The following is a 19739-nucleotide window of genomic DNA, read 5'->3' on the forward strand; positions in this document are numbered from 1 at the left end:
GCTAAATTGCAGTCTCTCATATTGTTTTATTGTTACTATGTGTTCCTGTGTTTTGCATAGCTGAAATCCTCCCTTTCCAACAAGTTTGTTCCTTCTGTCTCCCTCTACTGGTGTGATGTCACTTCCTTCTTCTTCCCCCTGTGTCTCAGTCTCCATCTTGGCTTCATTAAAGGCACATGTGCTTTCAAACTGTATAAAAGAAAGTATTTTTTACTTGCTGCTGTTTGTATGCATTCAATAAGAATTCTTAAAGAAATCAAAGTCTCTTCTGGATTCTTCATAACATGTGTGTCAGCAGCTGAGTTGAGCTATCTGCGACCGTCGCCAATTGTAAGTAAGGTGAAGAGATCCAGCATCTCACAGAGCCATATTTGCAGCCACAGGCCCTGGGGACAGAATACGGACAACCCAAATTTTTTTAAATGAAATTTCCAGAATTATAAAACATAGGCCCCAGATAGGGAAATGGAATGCGATAAAATAAAGAAAAAACAATTACTTAGTTCTAAAATTCCAAACTATCCCATCATCATAGATGATGTCTTGTCCATTGATTACCTGATCATAGAATCATAGAATCGTAGAGTTGGAAGGGACCTCCTGGGCCATCTGGTCCAACCCCCTGCTCAAAGCAGGATTCGCTAAATCATCCCAGTCAGATGTCTGTCCAGCCTCTGTTTGAAGACTTCCATTGAAGGAGAACTCACCACTTCTCGTGGCAGCCTGTTCCACTCATTGATCACTCTAACTGTCAAAAAGTTTTTTCTAATATCTAATCTGTGTCTCTTCCCATTCAGTTTCATCCCATTGCTTCTAGTCTTTCCTTGTGCAAATGAGAATAAAGTTGATCCTTCTACAATGTGACAGCCCTTTAGATATTTGTAGACAGCTATTAAGTCTCCTCTCAGTCTTCTCTTTTGCAAACTAAACATTCCCAAATCCTGCAACCTTTCCTCATAAGACAGGGTTTGCAGACCGGTCACCATTCTGGTCGCTCTTTTCTGAACTTGCTCCAGTTTGTTGATGTCTTTTTTAAAATGTGGTGCCCAAAACTGGACACAATATTCCAGATGAGGTCTGACCAAAGAGGAGTAGAGGGAAATAATGACTTCACGTGATCTAGACTGTATGCTTCTGTTAATACATCCTAGAATTGCATTTGCCTTTTTTGCTGCTGCATCACACTGTTGACTCATATTCAGTCTGTGATCTATTAGTATACCCAAGTCTTTTTCACATGTGCTGTCACTTAGCCCTATTCCTCCCATTCTATATATGCTTTTTTCATTTTTATTGCCCAGATGTAGTACTTTGCATTTCTCCCTGTTAAAAACCATTCTGTTAGTTGCTGCCCACTTCTCCAGTTTATTTAAATCTTTTTGAATCCTCTCTCTCTCTTCTCTAGTATTAGCTATCCCTCCTAGCTTTGTGTCATCAGCAAATTTAATCAGTTTACCCTCAATTCCTTCATCTAAATCGTTGATAAAGATGTTGAACAATACAGGGCCCAGGACAGAGCCCTGTGGTACCCCACTTGAGACATTCTTCCAACTGGATGTGCAGCCATTTACGACCACTCTTTGGGTCCGATCACTAAGCCAGCTATGAATCCACCTAACAGTTGCCTTGTCCATTCCATACTTAGTCATTTTTTCAATAAGGATTGTATGAGAGACTTTGTCAAATGCTTTGCTGAAGTCAAGATATACTATATCTACAGCATTTCCTTGATCCACCCAATCAGTGATACCGTCATAGAAGGAAATTAAGTTAGTCTGACATGACTTATTAGTTAGAAACCCATGCTGACTCTGTTTAATCACTTCATTCTTATCCAGGTATTGACATACATGTTGTTTAATAATTTGTTCAAAGATCTTTCCTGGTATAGAAGTCAGACTCACCGGCCTATAGTTGCCTGGGTCCACCTTCTTCCCCTTTTTGAAGATAGGAACAACATTTGCTCTTCTCCAGTCTTCTGGCACTTCTCCTGTTCTCCAAGAATTTTCAAAGATTATGGAGAGGGGTTCAAAAATTTCTTCTGCTATCTCCTTCAGTACTCTGGGGTGTAATTCATCTGGACCTGGAGACTTGAATTCATTTAGGTTAGCTAAGTGTTTCCTCACTATCTTTCTGTTTATAGATATCCTGGATTCTTCTATTCCCTTAATAGGACAGTGAATAACAGTTGATGTTGCATTTCCTTTCTGAGAGAAAACAGATGCAAAATAGGAATTTAAAAGTTCAGCCTTCTCAACATCCTGTCTTACCATTTCATCATTTTCATCCTGTAAAAATCCTATAGCATCTTTGACTTTTCTTTTACTTTTGACATATCCCCAAAATCCTTTATTATTGCTTTTGACATCTCTTGCAAGCCTCAGTTCATTTTCAGCTTTAGATAATCTGATTTGTGCCCTGCAGGTTCTGCAGACAGCATTATATTCTTCTTTAGATATGCCTCCCTCTTTCCATTTTATAAACATTTTTTTCTTCCTTTTTAGCATGTGCTTAAGTTCTGTGTTCATCCATCCTGGTTTCCTTAAATGCTTCCTATTCTTCCCTCTTTTCGGAATTGTTAACAACTGTGCTTTGAGAATTTCATTTTTCAAGATTTCCCATCCTTCCTGGACATTTTTGTCTTTAAAGATATCCAGCCATTGGATCCCTCCAATTCTCTTTCTGAATCCCTTAAAATCTGCCTTTCTGAAATCTAACCTTGACGTCTGAGTCTTCACAGGTCTTCCACCTCTAGTAATCCAAAATTCTAAAATAGCATGGTCGCTACCTCCTAGGGTCCCAGCCACTTTTACCTCCTCAACCATTTCCTCCCTGTTTATAAGGATTAGATCCAAGGTAGCAGTTCCCCTTGTTTTCTCCCTTACCTTTTGGAAGATAAAGTTGTCAGCAAGAGAGGATAAGAATTTCCTTGACCTGTTAGTTTTGCCTGAGAGAGATTCCCAACAAATGTCTGGATAGTTGAAATCTCCCATGACAACTATGTCATATTTTTTGGAGAACTTGGCCATCTGATGCATAAAGAGTTCATCTATATCTTCGGCTTGCACAGGCGGCCTGTAGTAAATGCCTACAATGGTGTCCTTTCCATTGTTCTGTCCTTGTATTCTTACCCAAACAGTTTCCACAGAACTCCCAGTCTCTGAAGCTTCAATCTCTGTGCAGATATACGCGTTTCGAACATACAATGCGACACCCCCTCCTCGTTTATCAAGTCTGTTTCTTGCAAATAAGTTGTATCCTTCTAGTCTTGTATTCCAATCATGTGTATTGTCCCACCAAGTTTCAGTGATTCCAATTACATCATATTTCTGTTCCTGTGTTAGTAGTTCCAATTCTCCTTGTTTGTTGCCCATGCTTTGTGCATTAGTATAGAAACATTTTAGTTTGTGATTGGTTTCTCTTTCTCCAATATTTTTATTAATTAGATTCTTTTGTCTTTGTTCTTCCTTTCCACTTCTAATAGCAGAGTTCTCAATAGCATTTGTCAGGTGTATGGCTTTTTCTGGTCTTTTGCTTCTCTTCCCATGTTGTTCTAGTTTAAAGCTCTCCTTACAAGTGTAGCAAGGCGACTTCCAAATACATGCTTTCCAGTCTTCGTAAGGTGCACCCCATCTCTAGCAAGTAGTCCATCGTATAAGTAGTTCACTCCGTGATCCAGAAATCCAAATCGTTGCTGACGGCACCATCGACGTAGCCAGTTGTTCACCTGCAGAATCTTATTCCACCTCCTTGTTCCATGGCCATCCACTGGGAGGATAGAAGAGAAGACCACCTGCGCTCCCAGTTCTTTCACTTTCTTGCCTAAGTCTTCAAAGTCTCTGCAGATGGTTTCCAGGTCGTTTCTTGCGGTGTCATTTGTCCCCACATGTAGTAGCAGGAATGGGTAGTCATCTGTAGGTCTGAAGAGTCCTGATATCCTGTCAGACACATCTTTAATTTTTGCACCTGGAAGACAGCACATTTCTCTTGTAGTTATATCCGGTCTGCAGATAGCGGCCTCTGTTCCTCTCAGCAGGGAATCCCCCATGACCACCACTCTCCGTTTCTTCTTCACAACATTTTTCTTTCTCCATCCAGGAGGACTCTGAGGGCGTACAAGGTTGCTGTTTGTTGGCAAAGTCTTATCCTGATGTATTTCTTCATCGTTTTCCTGCGTGAGAGCCTGGTACTGGTTCCTGAGCAGTATGGGTGCTGACTGCCTCCTGATCCTCCTGCTTCTCTGGGTCACATGTCTCCATTCCTCTGTTTCTTCAGGTGCACTTCGAATTTCTTCTCTTTCTGTAACATGAAGAGATAATTGTGCTCTGTCCAAGAACTCTTCACCTTCCTTAATGATCTTCAACGTAGCTAACCTCTCTTCGAGATTTTGCAACTTTTCCTCCAACAGGGACACAAGCTTGCATTTGTGGCATGTGAAGTTTGGCTTTTCCACTGGTAAATCTGTGAACATGTAGCAAGAAATGCAGCTCACCAAATGGCTCCTGGCCTCTTTCATCTTGAGATTTCTTAAAAACGATGAAAGATGAGCCAAAGTTTTTCCAATTTCCTCTTTTCAGCTGCAACGGCCAAAACCCAGTGATCGTTGAGCTCGCGGAGACTCTTCACTTATCCCAGAAGGCACTGGGAATATGCAAATGATCTCCTCAAGACTCTTCCCCTGGTTTTCCGATTTCCTCTTTTCAGCTGCAACGGCCAAAACCCAGTGATCGTTGAGCTCGCGGAGACTCTTCACTTATCCCAGAAGGCACTGGGAATATGCAAATGATCTCCTCAAGACTCTTCCCCTGGTTTTCCGATTTCCTCTTTTCAGCTGCAACGGCCAAAACCCAGTGATCGTTGAGCTCGCGGAGACTCTTCACTTATCCCAGAAGGCACTGGGAATATGCAAATGATCTCCTCAAGACTCTTCCCCTGGTTTTCCGATTTCCTCTTTTCAGCTGCAACGGCCAAAACCCAGTGATCGTTGAGCTCGCGGAGACTCTTCACTTATCCCAGAAGGCACTGGGAATATGCAAATGATCTCCTCAAGACTCTTCCCCTGGTTTTCCGATTTCCTCTTTTCAGCTGCAACGGCCAAAACCCAGTGATCGTTGAGCTCGCGGAGACTCTTCACTTATCCCAGAAGGCACTGGGAATATGCAAATGATCTCCTCAAGACTCTTCCCCTGGTTTTCCGATTTCCTCTTTTCAGCTGCAACGGCCAAAACCCAGTGATCGTTGAGCTCGCGGAGACTCTTCACTTATCCCAGAAGGCACTGGGAATATGCAAATGATCTCCTCAAGACTCTTCCCCTGGTTTTTGGTCACTGCAGCCAGTTAACAGTTTCAAAGGTTACGCTCTGTTTTGGCAAACATCCCTTCTGTCTATTTTTAAAACTACTTTAAAGGTGTTGTCTAGACTTGGGGTTCAAGTCCGCAGTCACTCTATACAGACCTTTGAATCCGCACAGCATAGTGTCAGGATTTTTTGGCGCCTAGAGTGGGTGGGCACTTGACTGTCTGTGATTTTCATATTGTCATATGCAGATTAGACGTGTGTGGCCTCATCCTAGTCAAGTGACTAAAGCGAGGCTAGTCGGAATGTGGCTGGGAAATATGTAAATCGCATGCTTGCTGTCACAAGATTAACCTCTCCCGTTATTGACATTGGAGAATCCTGACCGAATGCAGTGTGGATACTGTGAGGGTTCACAAGCCTGCAGTGTCATAGTGTGACTGCAGAGTTGAGTTCCAAGCCTGGACAACACTTTAAATCCAGTTGAGAGTATAACACATTCTTTACTGGTGAACATCACCTTGATCTAGTCTCAAAATTCCTTTAAAGTGGTTGTCCAGGCTTGAGGTTTAAGTCTTTTATCACTCTATGTGATGGTAGATGTATGAATCCTCACAGTGTGCACAGTGCATGCTGCCAGGATTCTCATACTGCTGTCCGTATGTGATTTGTATACTGTCAGCCACATTCAGATTAGAAGTGTCTGGCCTTGCCCAATTTACTTGCATTGAGCAAGGCACCACATGTCTGGTCAGCATGTGACCGAATGTATGCAAATCGTATACTTGTGGTCACACGCCTGCTGTTTACAGTGCCATCATCGGAGAATCCTCAAAGAGCACACTGTGCACAATGTGAGGAGTCACAAATCTGCAGTCACATAAAGTGCCTGTAGATTTTGGTTCCAAGCCTGCATGTTCTTCCCATGTTTGCGTGGGTTTCCTCCGGTTTCCTCCCACACTCCAAAGACATGCTCATAGGGAATTTATATTGTGAGCCCCAATAGGGACAGATAATGATCAGTAGGATTATGTATGATTGTTTTTTACACAATATGGCCCTTGTATATATTTTGTAAAACGCTATTCCCGTATGGTACTACATTTTGTCTATTGTTTGCTGGACTCTTTTTCCCTGTTTTTTAAAAAAAGAAGCAATAAAGCATTTTTTAAAAAAATTCCGAATATTTTGGATATTTTGGTCTTGGTTTATTCACCTCATTTGAGAAGGTTTACACGATATATAAATGAGTAAAAATAAATAAACATACAAGTTAGGGAGGAGGAGGGGGATGCAGCTGCAGTATCCTTTCTTCAACTTCTATAGATAAGCCTCTGCTGTGAGAGAAGAAAGAGAAAATGGACATTTACAAAAAAATGCAGAAAGAAGGAATACAATGAATAAACATGTCACATAATTCTGGCTGTGCTACATGTAATACACATCTACAGCTTTATAAAGAATCACTGAAACACTTTTGGCAATGATAGATATAAAATAGCAGGGCATCTGGCAAATACTTTCTCATGTCAGTGTAAGAATATACTTTACATAAATCCATATGTATGATACAGACAAGTTAACGAGCTCATTCCTGAACATTTATGACATCTCTATTATAGTGATCGGAAGGAAGCAAAATTTCATCTTCCGGACCAGAACGTGGTTGTTTTGTGCTCAGCTGCCACCAACTAACAAGATGAATCGTTTTACGGCGACAGATGATTTATTGTTAGTTCTGAAAACTTTAAATTCACAAACAACCGAACAGAATCGAAAGTGTCTCTCCGGATGCAAAGTTTTATTAAAATCGGTTCATGGAAGAGTGAACTAAAGTGAAGCATGGAGAGACAATAATTTGTACACGTCTGGGGTAATTATATGAAATTGCTTCTCCTTCCTGTTAATGAAATTGGCATTTTAGCTTTTACATGCGCTTTCAGACTATGATTAGTATGCCGACAGCCAAGTGCAGCTCAAGTGGGTGAGGGTTGTGTGCAGAATTATTTCCCTGGGATTGGAGATATGATTTCCAACTTGAAAGTAAACCTTAAAATGATATTTCCAGGGAAGAAATTTTATGCCTTGTCCATCGGACATGTTGTTGTGAGACAAGGTACATATTCAGGAATTGCATTCATAGCACTGTTAATGATCTTAAATTAAACCTATGTCTTAGATGCCCAAAGAGTTGCCTAGGTTGGTCTTTGCTTCCTGTGTTTCAGATCTATTGAAAATTAAAGTCCAATGAAAATAAGTTATCACCTATCCAGTGGTGTGAAGCGTTCGGCAGACCCTCAGAGACTGAATTGAGCAGTGGTCTAGTGTCCGACGTCCGACGTGGTGCTGCATGTTGAAAGAGATAAAAGTTCCTCGATCGATGCGGGACCTAGCGGTCAGACACACACCGATCAGCAAGTTATCACCTATCCTGAGGCTAACTGGCTACTTGTTTTTACACAACAACCCCTTTAAAGCAATTGTAGGCAGCACCAATATATACTGTGTACAGATGAGCAAGCACTAAAATCTTCAGCTGCTCATTGCTTGAACCAAGCAATTTTTAATGCTCGGATGCTTGTTTTGAGTAAAGAGTATAATGGGAGTCAAAGGGAAATACGAGCATTTTTCCACCAGACCCTACAAGGAGATCTGGGGGGGCAGTGAAAATGTTGAAATGGATGGAAAAAGGGCTGAATGGAAGGAGAACAGCATGGGAAGAACTTCTGAAAGAATCTCTGACTCCCAGATTGCTGCTGAGAACAATGGTGTCACACTCCACTTCAAAATCGGTGAAAAATTACATTTTCTAGGAACAAAATGTTAAGAAACATGTTTTCCTGTACAATGACATATATAAGGCAAATTTTAAAAAGGATTTAAAAAATAATAATTAAAGTTAAACAAAATTTACTTTTTTATTAAAAAATTGGAAAATAAAGTGTAATCTATGAAGAAAGCAAAAAGTGACAAAAATTAGGAACTCAGAAGGACTCAAATACACCCTGTATTAGACATAAAGGATGGCCCCATACACATTCTGGTCAAATTGAAATATAGTGGTACTCCTAGACTCAAAAAGGCTGTGTACTAAGTGCAAATCTTGCGAAAAATTAGAAGAATGGTCATCCATACACCCTTGAAGGAACCAACTGTAGTGCCTCATTTAAATATTGTGAACAAAGTGTATTTGTATTACTCCTACACTCATTAAACCTCTGCACACAGTGAAAAGCCTGACAATAATTACAAGCAGGGTTGTCCGTACACCCTTGTAGGCACCAATTGGAGTTCCTCATAAAAAAATTAAGAAAGTGTAGTTGTGGCACTTGTACACTCATAAAGATTTTGCACAAAGTGCAAATCCAGGATAAAATATAAGTATGTAAGTAGGGCCATCCAATCATCCGTAGACCCTAGAAGGCAACGATTGGAGGGTCTCATTCAAATATTAAGCATTAAAAACACCTTATTGTCATTTGGTAGTCTGGAAAAGTCAGTGTAATTTAGGCTTTGTTCATTGTTATCAGAGTGAGCTTATCAGCACTTTCTGTTGACAGTCAAAAGCGTCTGTTATGACCTCAATGGTGGCAATAAAAACCCGCTCAGACAAGATGCTAGTGACAGGGCAGCACAAAACCTCCAAGGCATAGAGGGACAGCTCATGCCAAGTGTCCAGCATTGAGACCCAATAGCTGAAGGTCACAGAGGAATTAAGGAGTACATGGTTTTGTGGGCCAGGTATTGCTTGGAAATTTTTAAAAATGTTTCCAGAGGGTTGCAGGAAAAGGCAGAGGTACATACAGTCTGCCATATGTACCAAGATCCCTACAGCGAACACTTCCCTGTCTCCATGGCAATGACTGCTCTCCATCTCCTCCTCCTCCTTTATTTCTTCCTCCTCATTCCCCTCCTCAGCCCATCCATTCCCCTCCTCAGCCTGTTTCTGTTTCTTCTTCTCCACTTCTTCAGCCTTCATATCTTCATTGTTATCCAATCCAACCTGGCATCCACAATATTCACCCAGTGTGCCGTCCGTGAAATGTAGCGTCCCTGGCCACAATCACTTGTCCATGTGTCGGTCGTTAAATGGACAATCACAGTAACCATGTTGGTAAGGACAAGGGTTTTATTCCTGGACACTTTCTGTTATAAGGCGGGGATGCCACACTGGGAGAAGTAGAGGTGGCTGGGATCCGAGTACCAAGGTACCAAATTTGTACACCAGTAACAAGCCATTTTTTTATGTCAAACCAACGAAATTGCACACAAAAAAATTCTACAGTCTATGTGACAATAGTCAATTTTTGAACAACAAAATATGGACACGTGCAGCAGGCCAATTTTGTTAATTATTTCAAATCATCAAAATTGCACACAAGCCAAGTTCTATGGTATATATGACAATAGACAATTTTTTGAACTACCAAATTTGTACATCTGTAGCAATTTTGTTTTTTATTTCAAGCCAACAAAATTTCACACAAGGCAGGTTCTTCAGTATGTATGACAATAGTCATTTTTTCTAACAAAAATATCTTGTGAACTGTACCGGGTTAAGCGTTTTTTAAAAATAGCAATCCAGTGTAATTTTACACAAAGAATGTTTTACTGTATGGATGAATAATTGAATACATAAACAATTTTGTAAGTTTTTTAGTTTTATATACCCCCATAATATTACAAGAACCATGTTAAACTGTATGGATAGCTAATGGAATATATAAAAAATATTGGAATGTTATTTTGGATTGCGGTAAACTGTATGGATGAATAATTGAATTCAGAAATATTTTTGGAAGTGATTTTAAAATGTTATATACCACTGTAATGTTCAAGAACCGCTTTAAACTGTATGGATGACGAATTGAATCCATAAAAATTTTGGTACTTTTTTTAGAGTTACATACCACTGAAATTTAACACAAAGCACTTAATATTGTATGGATGAGTAACTGAATCCAGACAAATTTTTCAACACTTTTTTGGAGAGTTATATATCACCCTAATGTCACATAAAGCACCTAACACTCTGATGACTAATTGAATACAGACAAGTTTTTCAATGCTTTTCTGAAGTGTAATAAACTACCTAAATACACCTAATACATTATGGATGACTAACTGAATACAGGCAAATTTTTCAACTCTTTTTTGGAGTGTTATATACCACCGAAATTTAACAGAAAGCACCAAATACTCTATAAATGAGTAATTGAATCAAGGCAAATTTTTAAATGCTTTTTTTGAGTGTTATATACCACTCTAATGTCATATAAAGCACCTAATACTCTATGGATGACTAATTGATCACAGACAAATTTTTCAGTGCTTTTTAGAGTCCTGCATACCACCAAAATTTCATAGAAAGCACCTAATCCTCTATGAATAACTGAATACAGATACATTTTTAATGCTTTTTTTGAATGTTATATACAACCGAAATGTCACAGAAAGAACCTAATACTCTATGGATGACTAATTGAATACAGACAAATTTGTTCAATGCTTTTTAGAGTCTTATGTACCACTGAAATGTAACAGAGAGCATCTATGTATAAATAATTAAATACAGAAACATTTTTCAATACGTTTTTGGAGTGTTATTGTTACGGGCTAGTGGAAGGCACCAAATAATGATAAGATGGTAATGAGGTGTGTTCGCTGCCCGGGTTCCAACGTACAGAGATGTTAACTGCTTCTCGGTAATGGCAGAAGCTATATGGCGGTACAATAGAAGAACTCACATGGGTTAATGTCACCCGGTGTGTACTGAGGCGGACCCTGTTACCTCACAGAGCCGCAATACTGCAGAATATAAATGCCGTAGCCTGTTAAACTCACAGAACTCGGCAAAGTGAGTGCTAGCAAAAGATCACAGAACGCTGCCCCAAAGACACAGGGTCAAAGATCCTCTAGACCAGCAAAACGTGTGGCGTCACACCTGCGATCACCACTAAATAGACGCTGACTCTTGTGGAGTGCAGACCAAGTGCACAGTGGCATACTGGCAAGCCACTACTCGGTGCTAATGCCAGTCCCTGACTCAGCCTCCTGACTGCACTCTCAGCCTAGGCACTAACTGGCAAGGCTGATCAACACATGCGTACCAAGGGTAGGGGTTTCATAATGAGTCATTCACCTGAGACGTACATACGTGCACACAACACTCACTCCATACGGTCTATACTAGCGCACGGCTGTGCGGCCATGTGATCCTTTTATAGGCACGGTCTTCCAGGACCTTCCTGATGGCCCAATCGGAGCTGCTTGAGGACCTGAGCATGTGACCTCCAATCTCCAATGAGAGGTCGTCTTGCGGGCATGCTCAGTAGGCTGTAAGGAAGACTTAGCCCCAGAGCTGCTTGCTGCTGGCTAGTGCGGATTGCTATAGCTGAACCAGAGGTGGCAGCAGCAACCAACCTGACAGCACTAGCCTGAGCAAGACACTGGGATTGACATCTCTGCTGAGCAGCTCCCTCTGCGGTCGAGACTGAATGGGAGCCTGCAGAAGGCAAGGCTCGGGATTCCTCCTGTGCAGAGGAAGAAACCTGATGCCTAACAGTTATATACCACCAAAATTTAACACAAAGCACATAATACTATAAGGATGAATAATTGAATCCAGACAAATTTTTCAAAACTTTTTTGAAGTGTTATATACCACTCTAAAGTAATATAAAGCACCTAATACTCTATGGATGACTAATTGATCACAGACATATTTTTAATTGCTTTTTGGAGTCTGGCATACCACCAAAATGTCATAGATAGCACCTAATACTCTATGAATAACTGAATACAGATACATTTTTCAATGCTTTTTTTGAATGTTATATACCGCCGAAATGTCACAGAAAGAACCTAATACTCTATGGATGACTAATTGAATACAGACAAAGTTGTTCAATGCTTTTTAGAGTCTTATGTACCACTGACTAATTCTTAATGCTTTTTTGGAGTGTTTCATACAACCAAAATTTAACAGAAAACACCTAATGTTCTATGGATAACTAAGTGAATACAGATATATTTTTCTACATTTTTTGGAGTGCCTTCGAAATGTAACAGAAAGAAACAAATACTGTATGGATGACAAATTGAATCCAGACAATTTTGTAAGTGCTTTTTTGGAGTGTGATATCCAACCAAAATGTTATAGAAAGCATTTAATATTGTATGAATGACTAGTTGGATACAGACAAATTTTTTGACGGCTAATGTACACGGAGTGCCCAGCACATCGGAGCACCCAGATACCTGAGTGATATCCTTGTATCTCCGAGCATGTTCGCTGATCCCTAACACTAACCAAACGGTTACAAATAAAACTGGACTCTCTTTTAACATCCATCATACGCTATGAACATGTTATGCATATGCTGTGCAGAAGAAGAATTCTCTAGCATGTTTAGATGCAGTTTGCTTGTCAACTTAACCTACAGTGTAATCAAATATTGCAAAACATGTCCTTGATTTTCACAAATGAGGAATCAATGTATAGTTTTAAGATCCCGACGGGGACTATTGGCAGACACCAGACTTGTCTGGTGCCACCCCTGCCTTCTCTCCGCAATGCTCCAGGTGATTGACAGGTTTCTCTCTATGTACACAAATGAGATAAATTTGTCAATCAACTAGAGAGGTGCAGCAATAAGTGAATCGGTGCTGGACTAGTCATGTCACTGGCTATGGTTAAAAACGCAAGCATTTCAGTGAAAAATATACCTGGCTGCAATCATGAGCAGCATGAATCTCTGACTGGTTCTTTTTCACAGTTAGAGCATGTCAATACCGTAAAAATTAAACCAAAGAAATGAGCTGGAGAAAATGTAGTTATAAGTGCAAAGTGCAGCTCCATGTTCAGACTGTGGCCATTGAATAGACAAAACCTAAGATAAGGTATTTGCTTTATACCTATGAATGTGACTGTATCCATAGCAAGTGAAAGTTTCGGTTCAGCTGGCAAGTTCTTGCTGCAAGCCTTAGAATGTCTGTATCAGATTCCAGTTTGAGAGCCCCAGAATCTGTTAAGGGATTTGTCAGGTGAAGGATGAGCCCTACCCAAAAGCAGGCAAGTCATTTCTGAACAACTAGAGATCCAGATAGGAGCATTGCATACGGAGGAGATCGTGTTCTATATGCTGTCTGGTGTATTCCATCCACTTTACCTATGTCCTCTAGAGCTGAGAACTCCAGTGCTCGTTCTAGTCTGGAGATGCTGAGAAGTATTTTGCTGGAGAGTAACAGTGGAGTGCAGTAACAAGCAGTGTCTGGTACCTAAATGTCCAGTTCAGTCCCCAGTGTTTTCATTTTCCTTGCCAGGTCTGCTAGTCGCCAACTTGCTGTGTGCTGATGCCTGTGATGGAATGGAAACAGAGGTCATGTCCGCACACAGTCCAGATGATTGTTCCATTGATTTGCTCTCAGGAACCATCTGGCCTTGAGGATGTGTTGTCTTGGAGACCAGGCTGAAGATGGACCCAGAGGACGTATCTTCAGTTTCTAGGTGGTTGATTGAAGGGAATATCAAGGCGATGGCATTTTCCAAGTCTCTGCGATCTGCCAAACTCAGCGGAGGAAATCCGATTGGTGGTTAAATACATCAAGGTGGCATACTACCCCAGCTTTGTCTCACTCTGAGGATGGCTTGATGGAGAGAAGCATCCTAGTCGCAAAGATGATGAGAGATGTCAATTTTCATTATGTACAATGGAGTGAACATATTCCTGAAGAGATGTCATGAAAACCTGTGAATATGAGTTCTTGAAGAGGAGGGGGCATAATAGTGGGAACTGTAAAGTTATTACTTGTGTCCCTTCATGGTTCCCCTTTTTTTCCATGCAGGGACACTGACATACTTACTGCCCGGGCCATACAGCATGTTCCAAGGTGTATCCTGCTTCTCATTTGTCTGTGCATGCCACAGTTCCTGCAGTGTTGCTCCCCTGTGCTTAAATCTGCAGCGTGCGCACTTGCTAAGATGCCCTTATGCTGGGTTGACATTACGCTAGGCAGTCCATTAGACAGACTGCGTTACACCGCTGTATAATGCGGTGTAACGCAGTCCGTTAACACTGCCATTCAGCCCCAATTGTCGGGCGCATTGAGACACATGACGTAAAGCGGCACACGCTCGCGACATGCCGTCATTCAGTGAAGGAGCCTCGGATGCGGGCTGCAGCGTCTGAGGCTCCATCACCGCTAGCGCAGATGAATCTTTTGTGCTAGCACAGATGATTCACCTGTGCTAGCGGGTATAGCGCAACGCGATCATGTTATACTATACCTTTAATGCAGCCCGTCAATGCTATGCGTTGAACGGGCTGCTTAACGTAATGTTAAACTAGCCTTAGCCAATGGCTAGGAGGCATCCTGTATAAAAGTCAACCTCCCCAATTGGGAGATGCTTAAGCAACATGTATTCATTAGCTAATGTGGAACTAGTGAGTTGTTAGGTCACCTGGTCCTTGTGTGGCTAGGTCATTAACTCGTACCTCTGGTCCTTGTGCGGCCGGTGCCTGAACGTGCTTCCCTGGTTCTTGTATGGTCAGTGCCTGAACCTGCTTCTCTTGGGCCCTTGTGCGGCCAGTGCATGAACCTTATTACTTGAAGCTTGTGCAGCCAGTGCCTCTCGTTCCCTGGACCGTGTGTGGACAGTGCCTTAACCAGCTACCCCGATCCCTGTGTGTCCAGTATCTGTACATGTACTCAGAATATCCAGACATCTAAATCCAGTCTCCAAATCCAGTCCTGTGTGTAAATCCATGTCAGTATCCTTCCCGACTCCCGAGTCCTTGTCAGCAAACCTGACCCTTGAAGTCAGCAGATGCAGTACCGGGGACTGTCTAGGAGTGCTACCTGCAGTTCAAGCCTGACTCCACCATTAAGCGCTCCAGTGAACACTGGGTAGCTGCTTAGCTATGCCCCTTCCTAGGAAAGCCAGGTCGTGTAGCACAGTGGGCCCACTAACCACGTGTGCCACGTGTGGGAATGACAATATTTTAGTTTGCAATTGATTCTCAGCTGTAGAGAGAAGGCTAGCTAGTATGTTGTCTCCCATACACAGCAGGAATTCCTGCTCTTCATTTCTTTTTAGCAGACCGACAGAATCATCTGCAGTATGGAAGAAATTACACAGCAGTTCTTAACTGTCTGGATGAGAATGCACCTTGAGGTAAAGTAAATGCTGAGGACAATTTTTTTTCTGTCTCCTCTTACCTGTTTCCTCTCCCTGCTCCTCACTCCTTCTCCCCCAATCTCCTTAGAGCTCAGTGGCTAGGTAACATTACACTACACTGAGCTTGCAGTCTGCCTTATCTAAGCAAGAAAAATTTAAGAGTGTATGACAAGTTTAGGACTCAGGGGAAGAATAAGAAGTGTCTGATAAATTGGTAAAAAAGCTGATCTCTCTAAGATGTATTACAAAGTTTCTGTACTATTGAATTATTCAAAGTTTGTTTATTGAAAGTACAGTTCCCTTTTAATAAATTTACCGGCCGCAAATATCCACTTAAAAGTACAGGTGGACATAGCAACTAGAAGATTATTTATTTGATTACTGTGTTTTATTTTATTATGGGGTAATGTTCATTAAAGGTTTATTTGTATTTTAGGCATTAATAGCTTACACAAGAATAACTCCATCTAGGAGCCAACAACAGGAGGCTGGGCCCAGCTTCTATTCACTTCTATGAGTGTCATTTAAGCAGCAGAGGCATAATTATAATAGGTGCAGGGGTTGCTGTCATACCAAGGTCCTAGATATCAAGGGGGCCCCAAAATACTCTTTGGCTCATTTGACAATACCAATAAAATAAAGACCTGTGGTAGTTGGGTAACTTTTTGGATACTTTGCTTCTGGTTATGCCACTGGTATGTAGCATAGCTCAGTCAGTCTTGATGGTTTCCATAGCCCCCACCTGTGATTGGTGCCATAAAAGACTCAGTTTGTAGCAACCCTTTACTAATAAAGTGATTATATAGTGAAGAATAGAGTTGAGCGAAACGAGTCGAAAAAATTCAAAAGTCGCCGACTTTTGGCAAAGTCGGGTTTCATGAAACGAAACCCGACCCTAGGATAAGGTCGGCCACGAGGTCGGCGACTTACGCGCCAAAGTCGCGTTTCAAAAGTTTGTTTTGCGCTCTTTTTCAGCCAATCAGGATCCACGGACACTGTGGGCAACGTGATGACATAGGCACGGGTCACCACCATCTTTCAGAAGGGCATGCAAGTGATTGGCTTGCTTTGGTGGGCGTCACAGGGGGTATAAAAGGGCGTGCACGCCGACCACCATCTTACTTCTGCCGATCTTAGTATAGGGAGAGGTTGCTGCTGATTCTGTAGGGAGAGCGTTAGGCAGGGAAGAAGACAAAAAAACTGCTTCTGCTGCTAGCGATTTGGCCTGCACAACACACCAGTCACTGTGTGTGCAGTGCAAGGGGAGGCTATATAGTGGTGTATCAGTGGTGTTGGTTGTTGGGCTGCCTTCTAAGGCTTCCTGACATTCCTGCATTGCTGTTTACCCACTGCTCCGCAAACTGCTTTTTTAAAAGCAATCCCAATTTTTTTTTTTGTCCTGCTGAGAAGACAAAAAAACTGCTTCTGCTGCTAGCAATTTGGCCTGCACAACACACCAGTCACTGTGTGTGCAGTGCAAGGGGAGGCTATATAGTGGTGTATCAGTGGTGTTGGTTGTTGGGCTGCCTTCTAAGGCTTCCTGACATTCCTGCATTGCTGTTTACCCACTGCTCCGCAAACTGCTTTTTTAAAAGCAATCCAATCTCCCTTATCCTCTAGTCACTTTGGTCACAGCTGTGCCATCGAGCCTGTCACATAGCGCTCAGATATCAGTGGGCCTCACACAATCCAAAAGTGTCCAGTGTCCAAAAGTGTGTGCAGAGATTCAAAATCTCCCTTATCCTCTAGTCACTTTGGTCACAGCTATGCCATCGAGCCTGTGACATAGCGCTCAGATATCAGTGGGCCTCACACAATCCAAAAGTGTCCATCCAGTGTCCAAAAGTGTGTGCAGAGATTCAAAATCTCCCTTATCCTCTAGTCACTTTGGTCACAGCTGTGCCATCGAGCCTGTCACATAGCGCTCAGATATCAGTGGGCCTCACACAATCCAAAAGTGTCCAGTGTCCAAAAGTGTGTGCAGAGATTCAAAATCTCCCTTATCCTCTAGTCACTTTGGTCACAGCTGTGCCATCGAGACTGTCACATAGCGCTCAGATATCAGTGGGCCTCACACAATCCAAAAGTGTCCAGTGTCCAAAAGTGTGTGCAGAGATTCAAAATCTCCCTTATCCTCTAGTCACTTTGGTCACAGCTGTGCCATCGAGCCTGTCACATAGCGTTCAGATATCAGTGGGCCTCACACAATCCAAAAGTGTCCATCCAGTGTCCAAAAGTGTGTGCAGAGATTCAAAATCTCCCTTATCCTCTAGTCACTTTGGTCACAGCTGTGCCATCGAGCCTGTCACATAGCGCTCAGATATCAGTGGGCCTCACACAATCCAAAAGTGTCCAGTGTCCAAAAGTGTGTGCAGAGATTCAAAATCTCCCTTATCCTCTAGTCACTTTGGTCACAGCTGTGCCATCGAGCCTGTCACATAGCGCTCAGATATCAGTGGGCCTCACACAATCCAAAAGTGTCCAGTGTCCAAAAGTGTGTGCAGAGATTCAAAATCTCCCTTATCCTCTAGTCACTTTGGTCACAGCTGTGCCATCGAGCCTGTCACATAGCGCTCAGATATCAGTGGGCCTCACACAATCCAAAAGTGTCCATCCAGTGTCCAAAAGTGTGTGCAGAGATTCAAAATCTCCCTTATCCTCTAGTCACTTTGGTCACAGCTGTGCCATCGAGCCTGTCACATAGCGCTCAGATATCAGTGGGCCTCACACAATCCAAAAGTGTCCAGTGTCCAAAAGTGTGTGCAGAGATTCAAAATCTCCCTTATCCTCTAGTCACTTTGGTCACAGCTGTGCCATCGAGCCTGTCACATAGCGTTCAGATATCAGTGGGCCTCACACAATCCAAAAGTGTCCAGTGTCCAAAAGTGTGTGCAGAGATTCAAAATCTCCCTTATCCTCTAGTCACTTTGGTCACAGCTGTGCCATCGAGCCTGTCACATAGCGCTCAGATATCAGTGGGCCTCACACAATCCAAAAGTGTCCATCCAGTGTCCAAAAGTGTGTGCAGAGATTCAAAATCTCCCTTATCCTCTAGTCACTTTGGTCACAGCTGTGCCATCGAGCCTGTCACATAGCGCTCAGATATCAGTGGGCCTCACACAATCCAAAAGTGTCCAGTGTCCAAAAGTGTGTGCAGAGATTCAAAATCTCCCTTATCCTCTAGTCACTTTGGTCACAGCTGTGCCATCGAGCCTGTCACATAGCGCTCAGATATCAGTGGGCCTCACACAATCCAAAAGTGTCCATCCAGTGTCCAAAAGTGTGTGCAGAGATTCAAAATCTCCCTTATCCTCTAGTCACTTTGGTCACAGCTGTGCCATCGAGCCTGTCACATATCGCTCAGATATCAGTGGGCCTCACACAATCCAAAAGTGTCCAGTGTCCAAAAGTGTGTGCAGAGATTCAAAATCTACCTTATCCTCTAGTCACTTTGGTCACAGCTGTGCCATCGAGCCTGTCACATAGCGCTCAGATATCAGTGGGCCTCACACAATCCAAAAGTGTCCAGTGTCCTAAAGTGTGTGCAGAGATTCAAAATCTCCCTTATCCTCTAGTCACTTTGGTCACAGCTGTGCCATCGAGCCTGTCACATAGCGCTCAGATATCAGTGGGCCTCACACAATCCAAAAGTGTCCATCCAGTGTCCAAAAGTGTGTGCAGAGATTCAAAATCTCCCTTATCCTCTAGTCACTTTGGTCACAGCTGTGCCATCGAGCCTGTGACATAGCGCTCAGATATCAGTGGGCCTCACACAATCCAAAAGTGTCCAGTGTCCACAAGTGTCTGCAGAAATTCAAAATCTCCCCTGTCCTATAGACACCTTGTACCTTGTTTTACATTACTATATAGTTTGTTGGATTTTGTCTACATTTCTACCAAAAATGAGGAAGGCTGGTGGAAGAGGCCGTGGAATTGGGCGGGGGTTGGCAGCTGGTAATGATGGTGTTGGTGGTGGATCTGATGGTAGTGGCAAGAGCAAAATAGGACCGAATGCAGGAGGTGCTGACCCTGCGTCATCGTCTGGCTACATAAGGCCTCGAACACTTAGCTTTCTAGGAGTTGGAAAACCGCTTTTAAAGCGAGAGCATCAGGAAAAAGTTTTGTCTTACATTGCTGACTCAGCCTCCAGCTCTATCGCCTCCTCTTCTTCAGTTGTAAAAAGTAAAAGCACTGAGTCGTCATTGGAGGCTCATGTTCATGAACCACACCTTTCCTTGTTTCCTTCACCCCAACCAAGATTGA

This window comes from Dendrobates tinctorius, unplaced genomic scaffold (genome assembly GCF_039654945.1).
Source record: "Dendrobates tinctorius isolate UK_male_01 unplaced genomic scaffold, ASM3965494v1 ptg000084l, whole genome shotgun sequence".
In the NCBI taxonomy this organism is placed as follows: domain Eukaryota; kingdom Metazoa; phylum Chordata; class Amphibia; order Anura; family Dendrobatidae; genus Dendrobates; species Dendrobates tinctorius.